At 45.4% G+C, this 18254-nt stretch overlaps 1 protein-coding gene and 1 pseudogene across 1 annotated transcript in view; one reads left to right on the top strand and one right to left on the bottom strand.

The window, feature by feature from the left end:
• Window positions 1–18254, bottom strand: part of LOC102850382 (AF4/FMR2 family member 2-like) — a 439784-nt gene that overhangs the window by 309706 nt on the left and 111824 nt on the right. The window lies entirely within an intron of this gene.
• On the top strand, window positions 6115–6653 carry LOC102860436 (annotated as a pseudogene).

Here is an 18254-nt window from a genome sequence, read left to right as displayed (position 1 = left end):
AGATTGCACTGGGGAAATATGTTGTCTAAAGCGCTGTCATTCTAAAGCCATGGCATTTTTCAACTGCTTCCTATGCATCTGGAAGTCGGGCAGTGAATACAAAAGGACTGCAGAAGAACTGATGCCTTTGAATTGTGACGTTGGCAAAGAATAATAAATATCCCATGGACTGCCAAAAGAGCAAACAAGTCTGTCTTGAAGAAAGTGCGACCAGGGTGGTCCTTAGAGGCGAGGATGGGGAAACTTTGTCTTACTTACTTAGGTTCTATTTTCAGGAAGAACCAATCCTCGCAGAGAGCCATTGTGCTGGGAAAGGTGGAGGGCCAGCACAAGAGAAGTAGAACCTTCATTAGATGGACTGATGCACTGGCCACCACAATAGCCTTGAGCAGGCCAGGCTCGGATTTGTTGGTTAAAGGAGCAGCAGGAGTCCTAGTTGACTTGACGACACCTACCATCATAAGGAAGAAAGAAAAGGAAAAGGCAGGCATGGGCCGTAACAAAGCAGTGTCTATTACAGGAAAGAGATCACGAGGCCACTGGTGGTAGAGACCACATAGAACAATCCTTTTACCTACTGTCCTCCCCATGTTAGTCTAAGATGAGCTGGTAAGGAGACAGAGGGCTCAGGCACATCCACTCAGTCCCAAGGCTTCCTGCTCCCATATCCATTACATTTACATAAGGTGAGGCCAGGCAAGGCTATTTAATCATCTTGCTGAGAATAAGAATGGCACTATTGTTCAAACACAGGCCACCACTGCAAGGAAATAGCTGGGCAGCTTGTGGTCTGGCTCCATCAGATTACAGACCATACTCACAGAGCTATAGAACTGGCTAGTTTAGTCTCCCCCAAACAAATTCGCATTTGGTCAGGCCCACTGTCAAACTGAGACATTCTTCTGTGCTTAGTGAGACTGAAAGCCACAATTTCCAAGCATTAATTCTATCCACGAGTGGGTTGTGCATCTACTGATATGTCAACCCAATTGCAGCACTCCAAAGTGGGGGGGGGGGAGTAGGAAGGAAGCCTACAAGCAGAAACACAGTCTCATGGAGTTCAAGTGACAATGGCTTTCACTTGAGTCACCTCTGTAGTTTGTCTCGTCTGCACTAATTTCTCCACCCCCCTTTTTCCTAAAAACCACTTCTTCAACCCCTTCAGGTCAGGAATGTAGATGAGTCTACCAGAACTCCCTCACCTCAGAGTCCAAACAGGAAGGGTCATGTGTATTTCAAATAGAGGAATGAATATAAGACCGAAAAGAAGAAGAAGGAAAAAAAAAGAGTATAGTGGCTTTAAAAGACAGTCGGGCCGAAAAAGCCTACAGGAGCTCTGGTGGCTAAGACTTAAGGAGTTGCATAGCCAACCTAAATGCATGTGGTTCGAATCCACCAGGTGCTCTGCAGGAGAAATCTCCTGTGCAAGTCACTGCCTCTGAAAAACTGCTGGAGGGCCATCTGTGAGTCAATTCTAAGCCAATGGTACGTAATAATGACAATGACGACAACAACGTTTCATGCTCAAGATCACAGTGCTGGAGACACAGACAGGTGTTGCCACAAATAATTTAATGGATGAAAAAGAATGACCCCTTCACTCACCCATAACCAAATAAATGCCCTTTATACCCTACAGCACGCGAGCAGACCGATGCATAAGTGGCCAAGGTGAACTCATACTGGATTACTTTTTTGTAACCAGTTCCTTGATGAGGAAAAATAATGTTGCAAGCAAGATTCTTTTTTTTTTTTTTAAAAAATCAAGAACTGAATTCTCAAAATAAATCTAGTAGGATTTGGAATGCTGATTGAGGTTGTTTTATGCTGGCCAGCGGGGAGCTCTGGTAAGAAATTGTGCTGCCAACCCAGAGGTATGCAGTTCGAATCCACTAGCTGCTCTGCAGAAGCAATATGGGCAATCTCCTCCCATGCGATTTACTGCCTCTGAAAACCCAAAGGAGGGTCAGTTACGAGTCGGTTCCAACTCGACATTACACAAAAACAACAAAAGTTTGGTCACAGTCACTGATGGGAGGTTAATAGCTTCTCTACGTCAGAGTTGATTATAATCTCTTGACCAAAGATCAAATAATTTCTAAGCTGCTGCTATTTCTAGACAAGGAAGAGAAAGCCACAAACATGTTCTCAGTGTTGTTTTCTTAGGAGAGAGGACCCCTGGGCGAGGTCATCTAGGAGTCTTTAGAGAGGGGCATCATGCTCACAAGGGTGAGGGGTCAGAAAAAGAGAGGAAAGCCCTTCAAATGAGACAGACTGACAAAGTGCCTATAGCCAAGGGCTCAAGTGTATCAGAGATAATGAAGACGGCGCGGGACGAGGTAGGGTTTGGGTCTATTGCTCATACGGTCAGTGTTCATGTGTCATAGCCCACTCGAAGGCACCTAGCAACAACAATCCTGATCATGTCGGCACTTCACAACACATGTGCTTCTCATGAAACTGCACTCTTGCTTTATTTGGTTTGAAGGGAGATGATTTATTTGGCTTTCTGAAAGAAAATCACAACTAAATCGTCCCTTAATTCGGCCAATGTATCTTTAACATTCTAAGTGTCCTGAAGCCAGTTAGTAAAGGCTTCCCCTCCAAAAAAAAGTCATCAAAGTAAACAAATCATCTCTCATCTTCCAGTCACCAGGTCCTTGGGCTCAGAGCAGCATCTACACTTCCTGTCCATTGGCAAAGCAGACTGGCAAACACACTGCCCAGGAAGGCACAGGTGCTTAGAGTACTGTTATTAGATGCAAAAAGCCTCGGAAGGTTGTCAAGACAGCCTGATCTATTATAACGGTTTTCTAATATGAAGTTCTCTGGATTAAATGGAAATGGATCAGAAAAATGTGTACAAGGAAATTCGGCCACCTGAGATTATTGCCAAGTCACATAGCCGAGATTATGATTAACCTTTCAGTGCTCTGAATGTTTCTTTCTATTTTAGCATTTGAGGGTGTTGACTTTACAGAAGACTTCAAAGTCCATTAGTAGACTTAGTAGAAATCTTACTAATGATTTCAGGCCAGGAATATGCTAACAGTCACACACATGAGTGGAGCATTCCTATGAAACTATAATCATTGGTGGCAAGAAGCATTATTCCTATTTTACAGAAATGAAACCTAGAGCTACTTGGCAATCTGTCCAACCCTTAAAATGGGCGTGACCTCGGCAAGGCAAAGTGGAGAGTGGAGACAATTATCCAGTTAAGTCAAGCCAATAAAAGCAAATGATTGCAAGTACATCACCTCACACTCACCCCCTGAAGTATCCAGAGTCTTCTGCTCTGCATTGATTACATTCACCAGATAACAGTTTGACTTCCCCTTTCAAGACCTCATCAGCTCTCGCCTGAGCTGTTTCAAAAGCTTCGAACTACTCTGTAATCCTGCCCTCTGCTACATGTCCCTCCAGTCAATTCTCCATATTCCACGAGAAGTAAAACAAGGCCAGACGACCCTCTTCCCTGTCTTACAAACCCACACCCAGCGGAGGACAGAGCCACCTCCCTCCCTCCAATCAACACAGCAAAGAGAAGAACCTCAGAAGTGTTCTACTGAGAGTCTCCATCATCTACCCCATCAGCCTTATTTGGAGGAAGTACAACCAGGGTGCTCCTTACAGGCAAGGATCGTGAAACTTCCTTTCACGTCCTTTGGGCATGTTTCCAGGAAAGGCCAGTCCTTGGGAAAAGACATCATGCTAGGAAAAGGCAGAGGGTCAGAGAAAGAGAAGAAGAGTCAACCAGATGGATCAACACAGTGACTGCCACAATGGGACTGAGCACGACGGACATTGTGAGACATTGTTCAGACCTGCTTGTTCCCAGGGTTGCTATGAGTCACAGAGGACTGGATGGCACCCAACGACAACAACCCACTCAGGTTCAAGGCAATTGCCATTCTATCCTATACATGTCTTTCCTTCCATGTACATGATTGAATAGTAGTATTATGCTGAATTTCATGTCCAAGATCCTCATAATATGACCTTATTTGGAAATAAGTGAATTAAGATAGAGGCCATCCTGGTTGTTGTTGTTATGTGCTGTCCAGTCAGAACCAACTCAGAGCTGACCCCCCCCACCCACCCAGCGGGGAATCAGAGGCTGTTAATGGCATGGAGGTGATAACTTATCTTTCTCTCATGGAGGGGCTGATAGATTAGAGCCGTGTGCCTTTGGGTTGGCAGAGCAACTCCTTGATCCTAGGTCACCAGAGCTCATCCGAGTGAGCCTTAATCCAGTAGCTGATGTCCTCAGAAGTAGAACAAACAGAGATCCATGCACAGGGGGAAAGGAATGTGTCAATGAAGGGTTAGACTGGAGTGATGTGTCTACAAGGCCATGGACACCGAGCTAGGAAAGTAGCATGGAATAGACTCGTGGCTTCTAACTTCTGGTCTCTAGACCCATGAAAGAATCGTTTTCTACCACAATCACAAAACCTCCACATCCCACCACCAACAGCCATTTCTGTTATGCTCTTGAGCTATCATGTCCACCACGGCAGAGCACCCTTTAAATCTTTACATTATATGTCAATAATTTTTATTTTTTTTAAAATAAAGCAGAAAACCCTAACCCTAGCTTTCTTCTGAATCACCCCTAGGAGGCAATGGAGTCTTGACTGACGACAAGATTAAATCATCTTCATATCAACACCAGGCGCTAGTGCAGAGCCTGGACCACAGGAAAACTGTGTGTGTGTGTGTGTGTGTGTGTGTGTGTGTGTGTGTGTGTGTAGGCCCAAGGAGAAGGAGAAACACAGAGCTGTACCCAGCAGTGAAACACAAAGCCAGGTATCCACAGAGCCACCCAAATCTTTCTAAATCCTAAACCCTTCACACTGCCCAGTGAATGTAACATTCATCAACAGTTTCTGCTTTCACTCCCAAGGGATGAGGGGAAATGGAACCTAAGTTACGGAGTGAAATCTCCAACATTTGTCTACGCCCCAAGTAAATAACTGCATCAACCAATGGATATGTGCTCCCTTCCCCCATTTATCCAATTTCTAGACCTGCATGGAGCTAGGCTTTGGGATAAAGTACTTATGAGTCCCTGTCAAAAAACTGTCCCCAGTTGAATCTGCTAGATTTGTATGCACACAGTTCAAAATGCTTGAATGTGACCAGAGCATTTTCAAACAGCTGGCATATTCATCTGGAAAAAAAAATAATTAGTTTTCAATAAAAGTTGCTTTTTATTACTCAGGAAAAGTTCTCCAGCGACTTTTAAGGATCTGCCAAGTGAACTTTCAAAATGAAAATGGAGTATCCCTGCTGGCCCGGGGCCAAGTGAAATGAAACACAAACACACTCATTCTTGCCAAGTCCCAGACAGGCTGCTCCGCAGCAAAGTGGGTAAGTACCCGCCTGGGCTTAATGTTACATAAACTCACACAGGCTCCTCTCCAGCCCCTCAGCAAACAGTCCGCTTGGGGCCTATGGCCTAGGGATCGAGCCTGTTTTATCCCTGCTCCTCTTGCTGGAAGGAAATGAACAGGGGGTTCAGGAGATGGCAGAGGCTCCTTTCCCCAGAAGCCAGGCCAGGGAAAGGCTAAAGCCTAGGCTTGTTGCAAGTTGGCTAAAGACACAGGCAAAGGGCCAGCCAGTGTGATGCTGCTGCCTCTGCTGAAGACGTGAATTGCATGTCACTGTCATTCTTAGCCAGTTACGCACAGTCAAAGGAATGAGAGGGCATTTCATGATTTCACTGCAGCTCTGTTCACCAAGCCGCAGGGCCCTAATGTGCATTCTCTGCCTTTACCAGCACCGTTTTCATTTGCAAAAGAAATAAGTAAAAGAATCTTTTCAAAGTGGCATCTTTGTTGACCAGGGTGTTCACGAGCCAAAGTCATCTCTAGTTCATCAGAAATCCAGAGGTGACTTCCCCAGCGCCCCGTGGATCTGTCTCTTGCTTCAACAGTGTTTGGACGGAACTGACCCAGTAACTCCCCACCTTCAGCCTCTGCCTACCCTCCAAGTTCATCTCCAGGCATAATCTCGGGACCATCTGCTTAGCCATCTCCTATTTTGGGGATCAGCTAACACCGTTTTTGTTTGGTTTTTTGTTTATTAGCCCCAAAACCTAGACCAGCTATGAGCTCTCAGATCCGTCAAAATTATCCCACCGAAGCGGAAGCCGGTGTCAACCATCTGGTGAACCTGCACAAGTTGGCCTCTGACACCTACCTGTCTCTGGGTTTTTACTTTGACCGCGATGTGGCCTTGAAAGGGGTGGGACACTCCTTCTAGGAGTTGGAGAAGGAGAAGCGCAAGGGTGCCCAGTGGCTCTTGAAGCTGCAAAACCAGTGCAGCGGGCGAGTCCTATTCCAAGATATCCAGAGCCATCCCGGGATGAGTGGGGTGAAACCCTGTCCGCCATGGAAGCAGCGCGGGCCTTGGAGAAGAACCTGAAGCAGGCCCTTCCGGATCCGGATGCCGGGGGGTGGGATGGGGAGGGTGTATGCCCACACTGACCCCCATCGCCTTGACTTTCCGGAGAACCACTTCCTAGACGAGGAAGTGCAACTGCCGAAGAAGGTGGCTGACCATCTGAACAACATGACAAGACTGAGCGCTCCCAGGCCCGGCTGGGCGGGTATCTCTTCCAGCCACTCACCCTCAACCACGACTAGGCGCCTGCAGGGACCTGCAGGGGGGGACCCTAAGTCCCCCTGCTATCAGCAGCACGCTTCTCTTTCCCACCCTGATGTAGAATCTTAGCCACCCAGAAGACCCTAGCCCAAACCTTGGGACAATAAAGCTTTTGGGGAAAAAAATATTAAAGAAAAGCAAAAGAAATCCAGAGTTATGTCTTCAAACAAAGTTAGCTGCTTTTCCTGAGTTTTGTTGCCTAAGTAGTTTCAGGTTTGAGTCTTTCAACTTCCTCCCATTCCAGTGGCTCTACTACCTCACCTATCTCCCCCAAATTATTGATCCCAGAATTGGCCACAAATATACAAATTTTTGTGGTCAATAAGTGAGGAGTAGTTTTAATGGAAATACCTGCTTTAAGATGTTATAAGGGTATAAACCAACCAACAAGCAAACAAAAAATAGTTCCCATTGAGTTTCTTTCAATCCTTAACTGCTCGGTGAGGTTTTCTTGGTGATAGTCTTTATAGAAGCAGGTTGCTAAGACTTTCTTCTGCACGTGGATTTGAACTGCCAATCTTTTGAACGGCAGGTTCTATACCTGTCTGTAGAAAGGATGCCTGCAAATATCAAGTTTGATTTTCTCTAACATTGTAAGCTATTTCCATGCTAGAGAAAGGTGAGAGATCGAGGGACTCAAAGATCGCCCTACGTTAAGAATGGCGGAAGTACAGGGTTTGGAGTTACAACACGATGATACCTGGGTTTGCACCCAGATTTCCCTATTCCATTGTTCAAGGAGATTTCAAGTACATCCCAGGATCCTGTTTTCTACCTGCCAAGGGGGAGTGAAAATGGCAAGTATGGCAAGTCTCGAGAACTACAAGGACCCAGGTACAAGGACAAGCTACAAGCTACAAGGACCCAGGGTATGGTGTCTCATAAACTGTGAAATGCTGTGTTAATAGTGATCTATTTCCACCCTCTTGATTCATCTTTATTTTCCAATGCTATAATGCCAATTACGTGCTTTGCATCAGAGAGCTGGACAATGACTAAGGATGATAGAATGAGAACTGATGCCTTTGAGCTGTGATGCTGGAGAAGAATATTGAATATACCATGGACTGCTAAGAGAATGAACAGATTCATCCTAGAGAGCATGAAATCAGGCTGCTCCTTGGAGGCAGGGATTCTGAAGCTCTGTCTGACATACTTTGGATATGTTGCAAGGAGGGGCCAGTCCTTGGAGAGGGATGTCATGCTTGGGAAATGGAAGGATAGCTCAGGAGGGGAAGACCCTGGACGAGAAGGATTGACTGAGTTACTGGGGTAATGAGGGTGGGTGTGTCAGAGACAGTGAGGTTGACACAGGATAGAGCAGATACATAGGGTCATTCTCAACGGCATATAACAACAACATAATGTCAAAGCCTGTTTCCTAGTTAAGAGGAGGTGATGTAGCATTCATCTCACTGTGAGCAGAAACTGCTGACTCTCCAATGTGATATGGTGGACGTATAATGCACACAACTTACCTGGTTGTCAGATGGTAAGGGATCATTTTTATTAGGCTGTTGGTCCATTGACTGGTATCTATTTTTAAACAGATTCTAAAAAACGACTGGAAGAGCACATCAGCAGAGAACTGCCAGAAGTCCAGGCTGGGTTTAGAAGGGGTCATGGTACTAGGGATATTGTAGCTGATGTTAGATGGATCTTAGCTGAAAGCAGGGAGTACCAGAAGAATGTCTGTGTTTCATTGACTATGCAAAGGTGTTTGACTGTGTGGATCATAACAAACTGTGGCTGACTCTGAGAAGAATGAGAATCCCAGAACACTTGATCATTCTAATGCAAAACCTATACTTGGACCAAGAGGCAGACATCAGAACAGAGCAAGGAAATACTGCATGGTTCAAAATTGGGAAGGGCATATGCCAGGGAGGTGTCCTGTCTCCATACCTTTTCAACCTGTATGCAGAACAGATTATCCAGGAGGCTGGGCTCTATGAGGAGAAGTGTGGCATCAGGATTGGTGGAAGATCTATTAACAATCTGCGTTACACAGATGACACAACCCTGCTCGCTGAAACTGAAGAGGACCTGAGGCATTTGCTGCAGAGGGTTAAGGACTGCAGCCTTCAGTATGGATTGAGGCTCAATGTCAAGAAGACAAAGATTCTCACCACTGGACCAATTAGCAGCATCAGGATGGATGGTGAAGAGATTGAGATTGTTGACAACTTTAGTCTGCTTGGCTCCATGGTCAACACTCTTGGCACCGGAAGCCAGGAAATTAAAAAACGTATTGCGATGGGAAAATCTGCTGTTAGGGACCTATCCAGGGTACTGAAGAGCAATGGTGTCACTCTGGAGACTAAGGTGCGTCTGATACAGGCCATGGTCTTTGCAATCACTTGTTATGCATCAGAGAGCTGGACAATTACTAAGGAGGATCGAAGGAGAATTGATGCCTTTGAGCTGTGGTGCTGGAGAAGAGTATTGAATGTACCATGGACTGCCAAGAAAGCAAACAGATTCATCCTAGAGAGGGTTAAACCAGGCTGCTCCTTGGAGGCAAGGATTCTGAGGCTTTGTCTGACATACTTTGGACATGTTGTGAGGAGGGAGCGGTCCTTGGAGAGGGACATCATGCTTGGGAGGGTGGAGGGACGTCACAGAAGGGGAAGACCCTCTATGAGGTGGATTGATTCAGTGGCTCGGGTAATCAGGATGGGTGTGTCAGAGGCCGTGAGATGGGCACAGGATAGAGCAGGGTTTAGGGCTGTTGTACATAGGCTCACTATGAGTCGCAAGTGACTCGACGGCACATAACAACAACAACAACTTGCATTTCAGTTGGAGAGCAAAGTTGCTCCATTTTTTTCATAGGTGGGATTTCATGAAATGGGGGTGTGCACGTCTTTGTTCATTCCAATTTACTAGCAGTCACTCTGCATCCTAGTCAGCTCAACGGCACTTAAAAATAACAACAGCGATCACACAATCCCGGCCAGATCATTCCAAGAGAAAGGACACCTTCATTCTAGAATGCTCAAGTAGGCTCAGCTACCCAGGCAGTAGGAGTCTCTGTAAGCAGTAAACACCTAACCCTAACTACCAAGCATCACTGCCTTTAGTATTTGATATTGCTGTATCCTCTTTGGAGGACCTTCCCGGTAGTGCTCATACTTAGAAGAATCTTGTCTACCTGTACTGCCTAGAACGCCTTAATAATTTACAACATGCTGTTTTCTGCAGAACCACGTGTACCCTGTGGGGTTGCGCTTGCCTTGTGCCCCTGACTCCTATGCAACTGCCTGAGCCCTGGCAAGCATTCAGGTCAGCTCCACTCAACTTCACAGGACTGTGCTGTGTCTGAATTGATACCCCAAGCCAGGTTGGGGAAAAGTATTAACACAGAAACTTAAGGAGAAAGCCATCTAGCTTTCTAAGGCCAACCTTTGTGATTAATAGGATTTGTTCTAACTGGCTAAGTCCAGGACTTCTAAAATTCCCAATTGAAACGAATACTGCAGGTTAGTCTCACTCTGCTGCATGCAGTCGTGCTTAATAATAATTTTGCTACCAAGATGACTTGGCCAAGAACCAAGTTTTTGTGAAAAAGAGTTAACACAGCAGCCTTGAGGCTGTTCTTTCTTCAAAAGTCCTGCTTGCAATGCTGCTCCCTGGCTGGTAAATGCAAATGTTCCCTGATTGGTAAGGTGGTTTCTCTGGCTAGGGCAGTAAACACCTGCTTTCTCTCTAGAAGACTGGAATTGTGATGGTTGCTAAGCAGAGAGTACCTGTGTGACCCACCCCAGCAAAAAGTTTGCTCACAATCACTAAATGGGCTTCCTTGTGCAGAAATACTTGCTACTTGTTGCTTCATTCTGATGGGTGGTGGGACCACCGATGGGATAGAAAGGGTGTAGAAAGCCTGCCCCTTCATTGCACTAGACGACTCCTGGTGAGCCTTTTCCTGACTGATTCAGTTGTATCTCCTTGCTTTAATAAATCCTGGCCATGAACATGATTCTATGCTAAGTTCTATGAATTCTTCCAGCCAATCATCTAACATTGAGTTGTCTTGGGAATCCTCTAAACAGCTCCCAGGTGGGCACTGCTGAGGACAACTGACCTCTATTCTTGTGGGCACCTTATTTCTTTTTATAAATACAATTCTTACAAAAGGAGAAAAATCCTTCTAATTTACTGCTAATTCCTTCCCTTTTTTAATTTTCAGTGGTTTTATTTTATCTACTGTTTTCGTGCTAAATCTTTCAAACAGTCCAAAGGATGTCTGGGCCTTCTGCAAAGCCAGTGAGTGAGGCTCAGGAGAGTGGTCCAGATGTTCTGTCGACAGGAGTTTCAAGTTCTGTAGATCAATAACTGTGAATGGTTCATGTTCATTTATGGAGGGGAATAAACTAAACTAGTCTAGACTAATCACATTAAATATTCCCAAGGTAAGCAGAAATGTTGCTGTCACACACCATCCATTAGACCACAACTGATGGAGACTGTGATCAACCGTTCGGAGCTGTGCCCTATCCCGTACCACCGTCAGTGCCTTCCAGCCTGCAGGGCTCATCCTCTGACACTGTTTCTGACAGACAAAGTTCCTCTGTTCTTCATAAGGGAATCAATAACAGAGGAAGAGCTGCAGAAGTGCAATGAATCAGTAGTGTTGAGTAATAAAAATCTAGGAAAGAGGAAAACAAGAAATTCAAGATATGTGTCAAAAATGTAACAAAAAGAACATTATGTCAGGAAAGTGAGAACGTTCTAAAGAGAGCCACCATTTCCTAGGGCCCATCTCTGCTGTGTTATCCGGGAACATCAAGGTTAATCAACAAAACATAGTCTGCAAAGAATATTCTACATCCTGTTTGGTGGGTAGCAAATGGAGTCTTACAAGCATACCAGCAGCCACCTAAGGTTCAACTACTGAACTCTCTGTCCAGAACAAAGAAGAGGGAAGAAAAGCAAAGAAGGGACCACTTCAGTAGGTCCTGAATAGTGGGAGTAGAAAATGGGGACCAAAAAACTAAAAAAACAAAATAGAAAATGGCCAGATTTGATAATGTCAGGAAAACACAGATTCTTACCACTGGATTGATAGGCAGTGTCATGATGGATGGAGAGGAAATGAAAACTGCCAACAGCTTCGTCTTGCTTGTATCTACAACTAAAACCCTTGGTACCCACAGTTAGGAAATAAGGAGACACATTAGCACTGGGAAAATCTGCAGTTAGAGACCTCTTCAAATTATTGAGGAGTAATGATGCCAGTTTGAGGACTAAGGCGTGTCTGATTCAGGCCATGGTCTTCTGGGTCATTTGTTACGCATCTGGAGAGCTGGACAGTGAATAAGGATGATGGGAGATGAATTGACGCCTTTGCGCTGTGATGTTGGAGAAGAGCACTGAACATCCCATGGACGGCCAAAAGAATAAACAAATATGTCTTGGAGAAGGTGCAGCCGGAGTGCTCCTTGGAGGCAAGAATGTGAGGCTTCACCTCACTTACTTCAAGCATGTTGCCAGGAGGGGCTATTCCTTGGAGAGGGACATGATGCTGGAAAGGGTGGAGGGTCGGCGAAGAAGAGAAAGACCCTCAAGGTGAGTTGACACAATGACTGTCGCAATGGGCTCTTGTGTGTCAGGAAGCGTGAGGATGGCGCAGGATAGAACCGGGTTCAGATCTTTGGTTCACAGGGTCACTAAGAGTCGCACTCGACTCGATGGCACCTAACAACATAGATCCAAGAGTGACTGGTAGGACTCCACAGACTACAGTCTTTAGTCATCCTTTGAATATAGAATAAACGATATTTCCACTTTCAGTCAAACAACTGGCAGGATGGCGCTATGAAAAATAACACCAGGGAGATACTCACTCCTTAGAATAATCAACCTCATAAGACCAAAAAGGCAGCACCTGCACAATCACAAGGCCCCACAAACAGTGCCGAGGAGAAGAGAAGGATTAATGGACGTGAAAATCATAGAGAGGAAGTGGGAAGAGTGTAGTTACACTGTGGGTGTTGTAATTCATGTTGTACAACTAAATGTGTCAGAGTGGTTAGATGGAAACCCAATTATCCCTATGTAATTTCACTCAAATAACAATTAAGAGGAGAAGTAAAAGATGCTGCACTTTCTTTGAAGCCTTCCCAGGGGTGGACGGTCTCTTTGCTCTATGTGTTAGTGTAGGGTGGGTGTTCTATCGCTGTGTCTGATCTTCTGGATCCGAGCCTGCATACCCAGATATCAAGGGAAGCTCTCAAGGAGGCACCACTTCCAGGGGGGCTACAATGGACAAAGAACAGAAGTCAGCTGAGTGGACGACAGAGCTGAGCTGTTGTGGAGGGATGCCCAGGTCGTCCCAGACGCTTCCAGGAGCTTTAGAACGGACCTCTCTACTGCTTGCTCTGCTTCTGGAAGATTCTCCAGGGACCAGTGGAAATATTGTTAGGCGTGGCTACAGCGGCTTCCCTCGGCGATCCTAGGAGAGTTCAGGGCTACCCCAAGGCTCAGCAACTGAAGTTAGCTGCTGTCTCCTTCTGATTTGAGTTACTGGGTCCCAGCTGATTTTATCTCCTCACCTGTCGAAGCAAAATACCCCGGTGCCTCAAACCAAGAGCAAACCCACTACCATCAAGTCAGTTCTGACTCCTAGTGACCTGTAAGGCAGAGTGCAATTGCTCTACTGGACTCCCAAGGCACTAAATCATTAGGGAAGCAGATTGCTAATGAGTTAGTATGGACTAAACTGGTGAGTTAAAACTGTCAACTTTTCAGTTAGCAGTTCAACACTGAACCCACTAGGGGGCCCTTCCCAAGTGCTAACAATAATAACCCTAACAATGCTACATTAAAACCTACAACTGCGATTGCGTCCCTCCCTCCCACTGCTCCACCGTAACTAGCGAGTGTAGTCTCCACACCTTCACTCTGCCTCCGTCTTTACCAAGCTCCTCACTCTCACACTACACGACAGAGAAACAAAGTTTTGGAGAAGCAGGCTCAAATCAGCAACTTTCTAGCCTTGGACAAATTATCCAATCTCTTGCTTAGTTAACCTATTTTTTTTTTTCTTCATTAGTAAAATGCTAACGTAAGTGCCTGAGTGTCAAGACATGCTCACAGCATCGCTCAGTAAGTCACAGTGACTGCAGACACCTACGTTGCTGTTAGCATTTTCAGACAGTTATAGACGTTACTATCCTACTAGAGCTCTGGTGGCCTCAATCCCAATAGCATGCGGTTCAAATCCACCAGCTGCTCTGCAGAAGAAGAATGGGCAATCTCTTCCCATGGAATTAACTGCCTCTGAGAACTTTCTGGATGGTCAGCTATCGGTCGGTTCTGACTTTACAGTGCACCAAAACAACAATGCTAACAATATAATGATGATACAATCATGCCAAGATGTCAGTCTTGGATATCTCCACTGTCTCAGGAGAGCTGCAAGGTAGCGGACTTTTGAGCTCCGACCCCTAATCCATTCTAGGCCCATTTGCTGGTCATTTCCCATGAACAATGGAAGTGTCCGCTCTGTAATCTGCCACTTGAGAGAAAGACAGAGATCGTTCTTGAAGGGGCACCCTCCTCAGAACATGCAGATGATAATTACGTGTGGAAAACCTCTCAGGAATCATGAGCCTTTACTTTCACTTGTCCATATTCCAGGATGATTCCCCAGTAGCCCTTTGTTCCTAGGAAAATGAACTCAAAGTCCTATTGCCAACAAGTGGGAACTAAGTCTCAGTTGACCATCCAGTGGGTTGTCGGAGGCTCAGCAGTGCAACTCTATCCGCACGACCCCGCCACAACTCCCGTCCTATGAACGAGGTGGGAAGCAGCAGCCAACCTTGGCGGATTCTTGCTCCTTGCTACGCAGGCAAAGGCTCAGCAACCGGCCTGACTGGGTAATTAATCCAAGTCCCACTGCCCCCTCCGCACGTTCAGCATCTCCCACCACCAAAAGAAAAGATCTTCACACCTGAATACAATTTGGGTTCCAGAACAATAAAGGACAGGTGACAGGCCCAGCTGGAAGGCCTCTTTTTCATTTTCCTGTGGTCACAAATCAGACATCTTGGGCTCCCAGCAGGACAGGCTCCACTGGCAGTAATTGGCACCATCTGTAGCTGTCAGACCACTGGCTGGCATTCCAGTATTTCATCTTTCCAGTCAAGGCATTCATCACCAGGCCCAAACTCAGAGCCAGCTGACACTGAAAGATTAACTTGCATTGATTTGCTTGACTAAACTTGCCTGAGCTCCAGTCTGTACTGAACGTTCCTGTTTAATAGCCATCCTGATCACAAGGTGTTTAGAAAGTGACTGTCTACTGAAGTTGGGTGGCTTCCCCACCCCTCATCTTGCTCCTAATGTGCTCTCAACAATTTTAACTTAATGGGGAATGAAAACTGAAAGAGGTGAGTGCTGAGTATAACTCCTGCCGGATGTACAATTGGAAACTTTCTCAGATTCTTTAAATTCTCCCCTCATCAAAGTGTCTGGAGGTGGTCATGGAGACGTTACTACCTGCACTGTTGCCAGAAGACACTGGGCATGGAGGGGCCTTGGGCATATCTGGGGTGACTGGCAGGTCATTTGGTTGGCCTGCTGACTGCCTTCCCACCCTCAAGTCAGGGATTTGTAGCCTCCTACCTGGACAACCAATCAGAAAAGGTATACATCAGGGATGTATCCTATCTCTATACCTTTTCAATCTATATGCGGAATAGATCATCCGGTAGGCTGGGCTTTATGAGAAGGAATGTGGCATCAGGATGGGAGGAAGACGCATCAACAATCTGAGTTATGCAGAAGACACAACCTTGCTTGCTGAAATGGAGGAGGACATGAAGCACTTGCTGCAGAAGGTCAAGGTCTTAAATAAACCATAACCACCACCTAAGCAGATATATCGACAACCATGTTTAATGTGGCTTTGTTCACAATAGCAAAGAGCTGGAAACAACCCAAGTGCCCATCAACAAACGAATGGATAGAGAAGCTCTGGTATATTCACACAATGGAAAACTATGCTGCATTGAAAAACAAGGAACTCATGAAATATTATGCAAAATGGATGACCCTGGAGGACATTATGCTGAGGGAAATATCTCAGTCACAAAAGGGAACATATTGCATAGGGCCATGGTTGCAGAATGGGACTGACATTGGGGCTGAGGGAAGAGAGAGAAGAAGAAGAATGCATACGGTATTGAAACAGATGAGGGAGAGAACTGTTTAAAAGGGATATATGATTGGGTATTATTGTCATGACAGGAGTCCAGAATGAAGGCTGCACAGTGCAGTGGACTTGGGGAGAGTGATTGCATAACAGTGGAAGAGTTTTTCTTTTACTTTTTAAGGAGAAGAGTGAACTGGGGAGGGGGAAGGGGGCAGGGAGAAAAGCACAACAATGAATGACTGTAAATCCTAAGTCTCTGTAAACTTTCATTAAAGTTAATAAAAAAATTTTAAAAAGAAGGCCAAGGTCTGCAGCCTTTAATATGAATTGAAGCTCAACATCAAGAAAACAAAGATTCTCACCAATGGGTCGGTTGGCAGCATCATGATAGATGGTGAAGAGATTGAGACTGTTAACAGCTTCAACTTAGTTGGTTCCACAATCAACAGTCTTGGTACCAGTAGCCAGGAAATCAAAAGGTAAATTCCACTCAGAAAATATGCCGCAAGGGACATCTCCAGAATACCAAAGAGCAACGATGTCAGTCTACAGACTAAGGTGCTCCTGATCCAAGCCATTGTCTTCACAATTACTGGCTATGCATCAGAGAGTTGGACAATAATTAAGATGACAGAAGAAGAATAGATGCCTTTGAGTTCTGGCATGGTGCTGCAAAAGAGTACTGAACATACCATGGACTGCCAAGAAAACAAACAGGTCTGTCCTGGAACGGGTGAAACCAGGCTACTCCTTGGAGGTGAGGATTTTGGAGCTCTTTCCCACATATTTTGGGCATGTAGAAAAAAGGGATCAGTCCTTGGAAAAGGACATCATGCTTGGGAGGGTGGAGGGACAGTGCAAGAGAGGAAGACCCTGGATGAGATGGATTGACTCAGTGACTGGGGTAATGGGGGTAGGTGTGTTGGAGACAATGAAATTGGCTCAAGATAGAGCAGGGTTCAGAGAGCTTATACAAAGGGTCACTAAGACTTGCAAGCAACTCGATGGCAAATAACAACAACCCTGGACAAGGCCCAGCAACAGACAAAATAACTTCATTTTCTTGGGCTATCATGACAGAAATATCATAAATGGGTATCTTAGGGGGGCTAGAAATCTGAATCACAGTCTCAACAGTGTCAGTTCCCTCAAAGCCTTTCTCCTGGTTCCTGATGCACATGAGCAATGCTTGATCCTTATCAGAGTCTACTGTCATATGGCACGTCCCATGGGTACGTTTGTTTTCTCGTGTGCAAGCCACTACTCAGAAACGATGAGGTTTAGGCTACCCCTTAGTCCTATATTGCCTCAACCACAACAAACAGTAGCTCCATTTGCAAAATGATCATATTTAAATGTCTAGGGGTTATTGTTATTGATTGCCTTCAAGTTGAGCACGACTCATAGCGATCCTGTGACAAAAGCCTGAATTCTTTCTATAACTATCGTCATTTCCCCAGGTTCATAGAGTTTCTGGAGGCATGTTGTTTAGGAAGTGGATGCCACTCCTGCTTCCAAACCTGTCCTTAACTGGGAGCTCCACCAAACATTGTCCACCATGGGGAACCATTATGGCATATGACATACCAATGGCACAAGGTTCGGCATCAGAGCAACCTCAGGTTGTCTCAGTACAGCATATTGACAGAAGAGTGCTGTACCACTTAGAAGAATGTTCCTCCAAAACAGAATAACAGCTGACTTTAAATATAAAGGCCCTCCTCGAGGTCTTGTTGACTCTAAACAAGAGGCTTAAATAAAAAAGAGCAAAACCCACAAACCAAACCAGCCAATATAGTATGTTGTTTTTGTCTACGGGTTAGGACATTAATATAATTTTTTGGGGGGAAGAGACACAATTGGATTCATAACAGAGCTACAAAAACGCACAAGGCGCAGGCTCTTCTCCAACAGCTCACTGTAAGGTGGAATGAAAAATGCGTTACACAGTGACTGAAGTACGCTGTGGTACATAAAAGGGTAGTTGTTGTTGCTGTTGTTGTATACCATAGAGTTGGAACCAATCCAAAACGGATCCTCCAGCAGGTTTTCAGAAGTAGTTTATGACAAAGGAGTTGATTGTCCATCTTTCTCCTGCAGAGTAGCTGGTAGACTCGAACCATATGCCTCTGGGATGGCAATGTAGCTTCTTACCACTAGGCCACCAGAGCTCCCTTAACAGGACTTGAATATAGCTCTATGTGTATAGAAAATGAGGAGAACGAGCCTCTTACCTCAGACCACAAAATGCATTAAGGAAGGCTTTCTGGACAAGGGGATGAGTTGAAGTATGAGAAGGAGTTCACCAAATAGGAAAAGGGGAAAGTGTAGGAGGAAGCTCCTCAGAGGAGCAGGGAGGCACAACATAGGATGACAAGTTGAGGTGTTACAACGAAAGGTGAGTAAAACTCAGTAATGCCTAACA

Source organism: Elephantulus edwardii, unplaced genomic scaffold (assembly GCF_000299155.1).
Source record: "Elephantulus edwardii isolate Elephantulus edwardi_28Jun2011 unplaced genomic scaffold, EleEdw1.0 scaffold00016, whole genome shotgun sequence".
NCBI lineage: Eukaryota > Metazoa > Chordata > Mammalia > Macroscelidea > Macroscelididae > Elephantulus > Elephantulus edwardii.
This window is presented reverse-complemented; position numbering and strand designations above follow the sequence as displayed.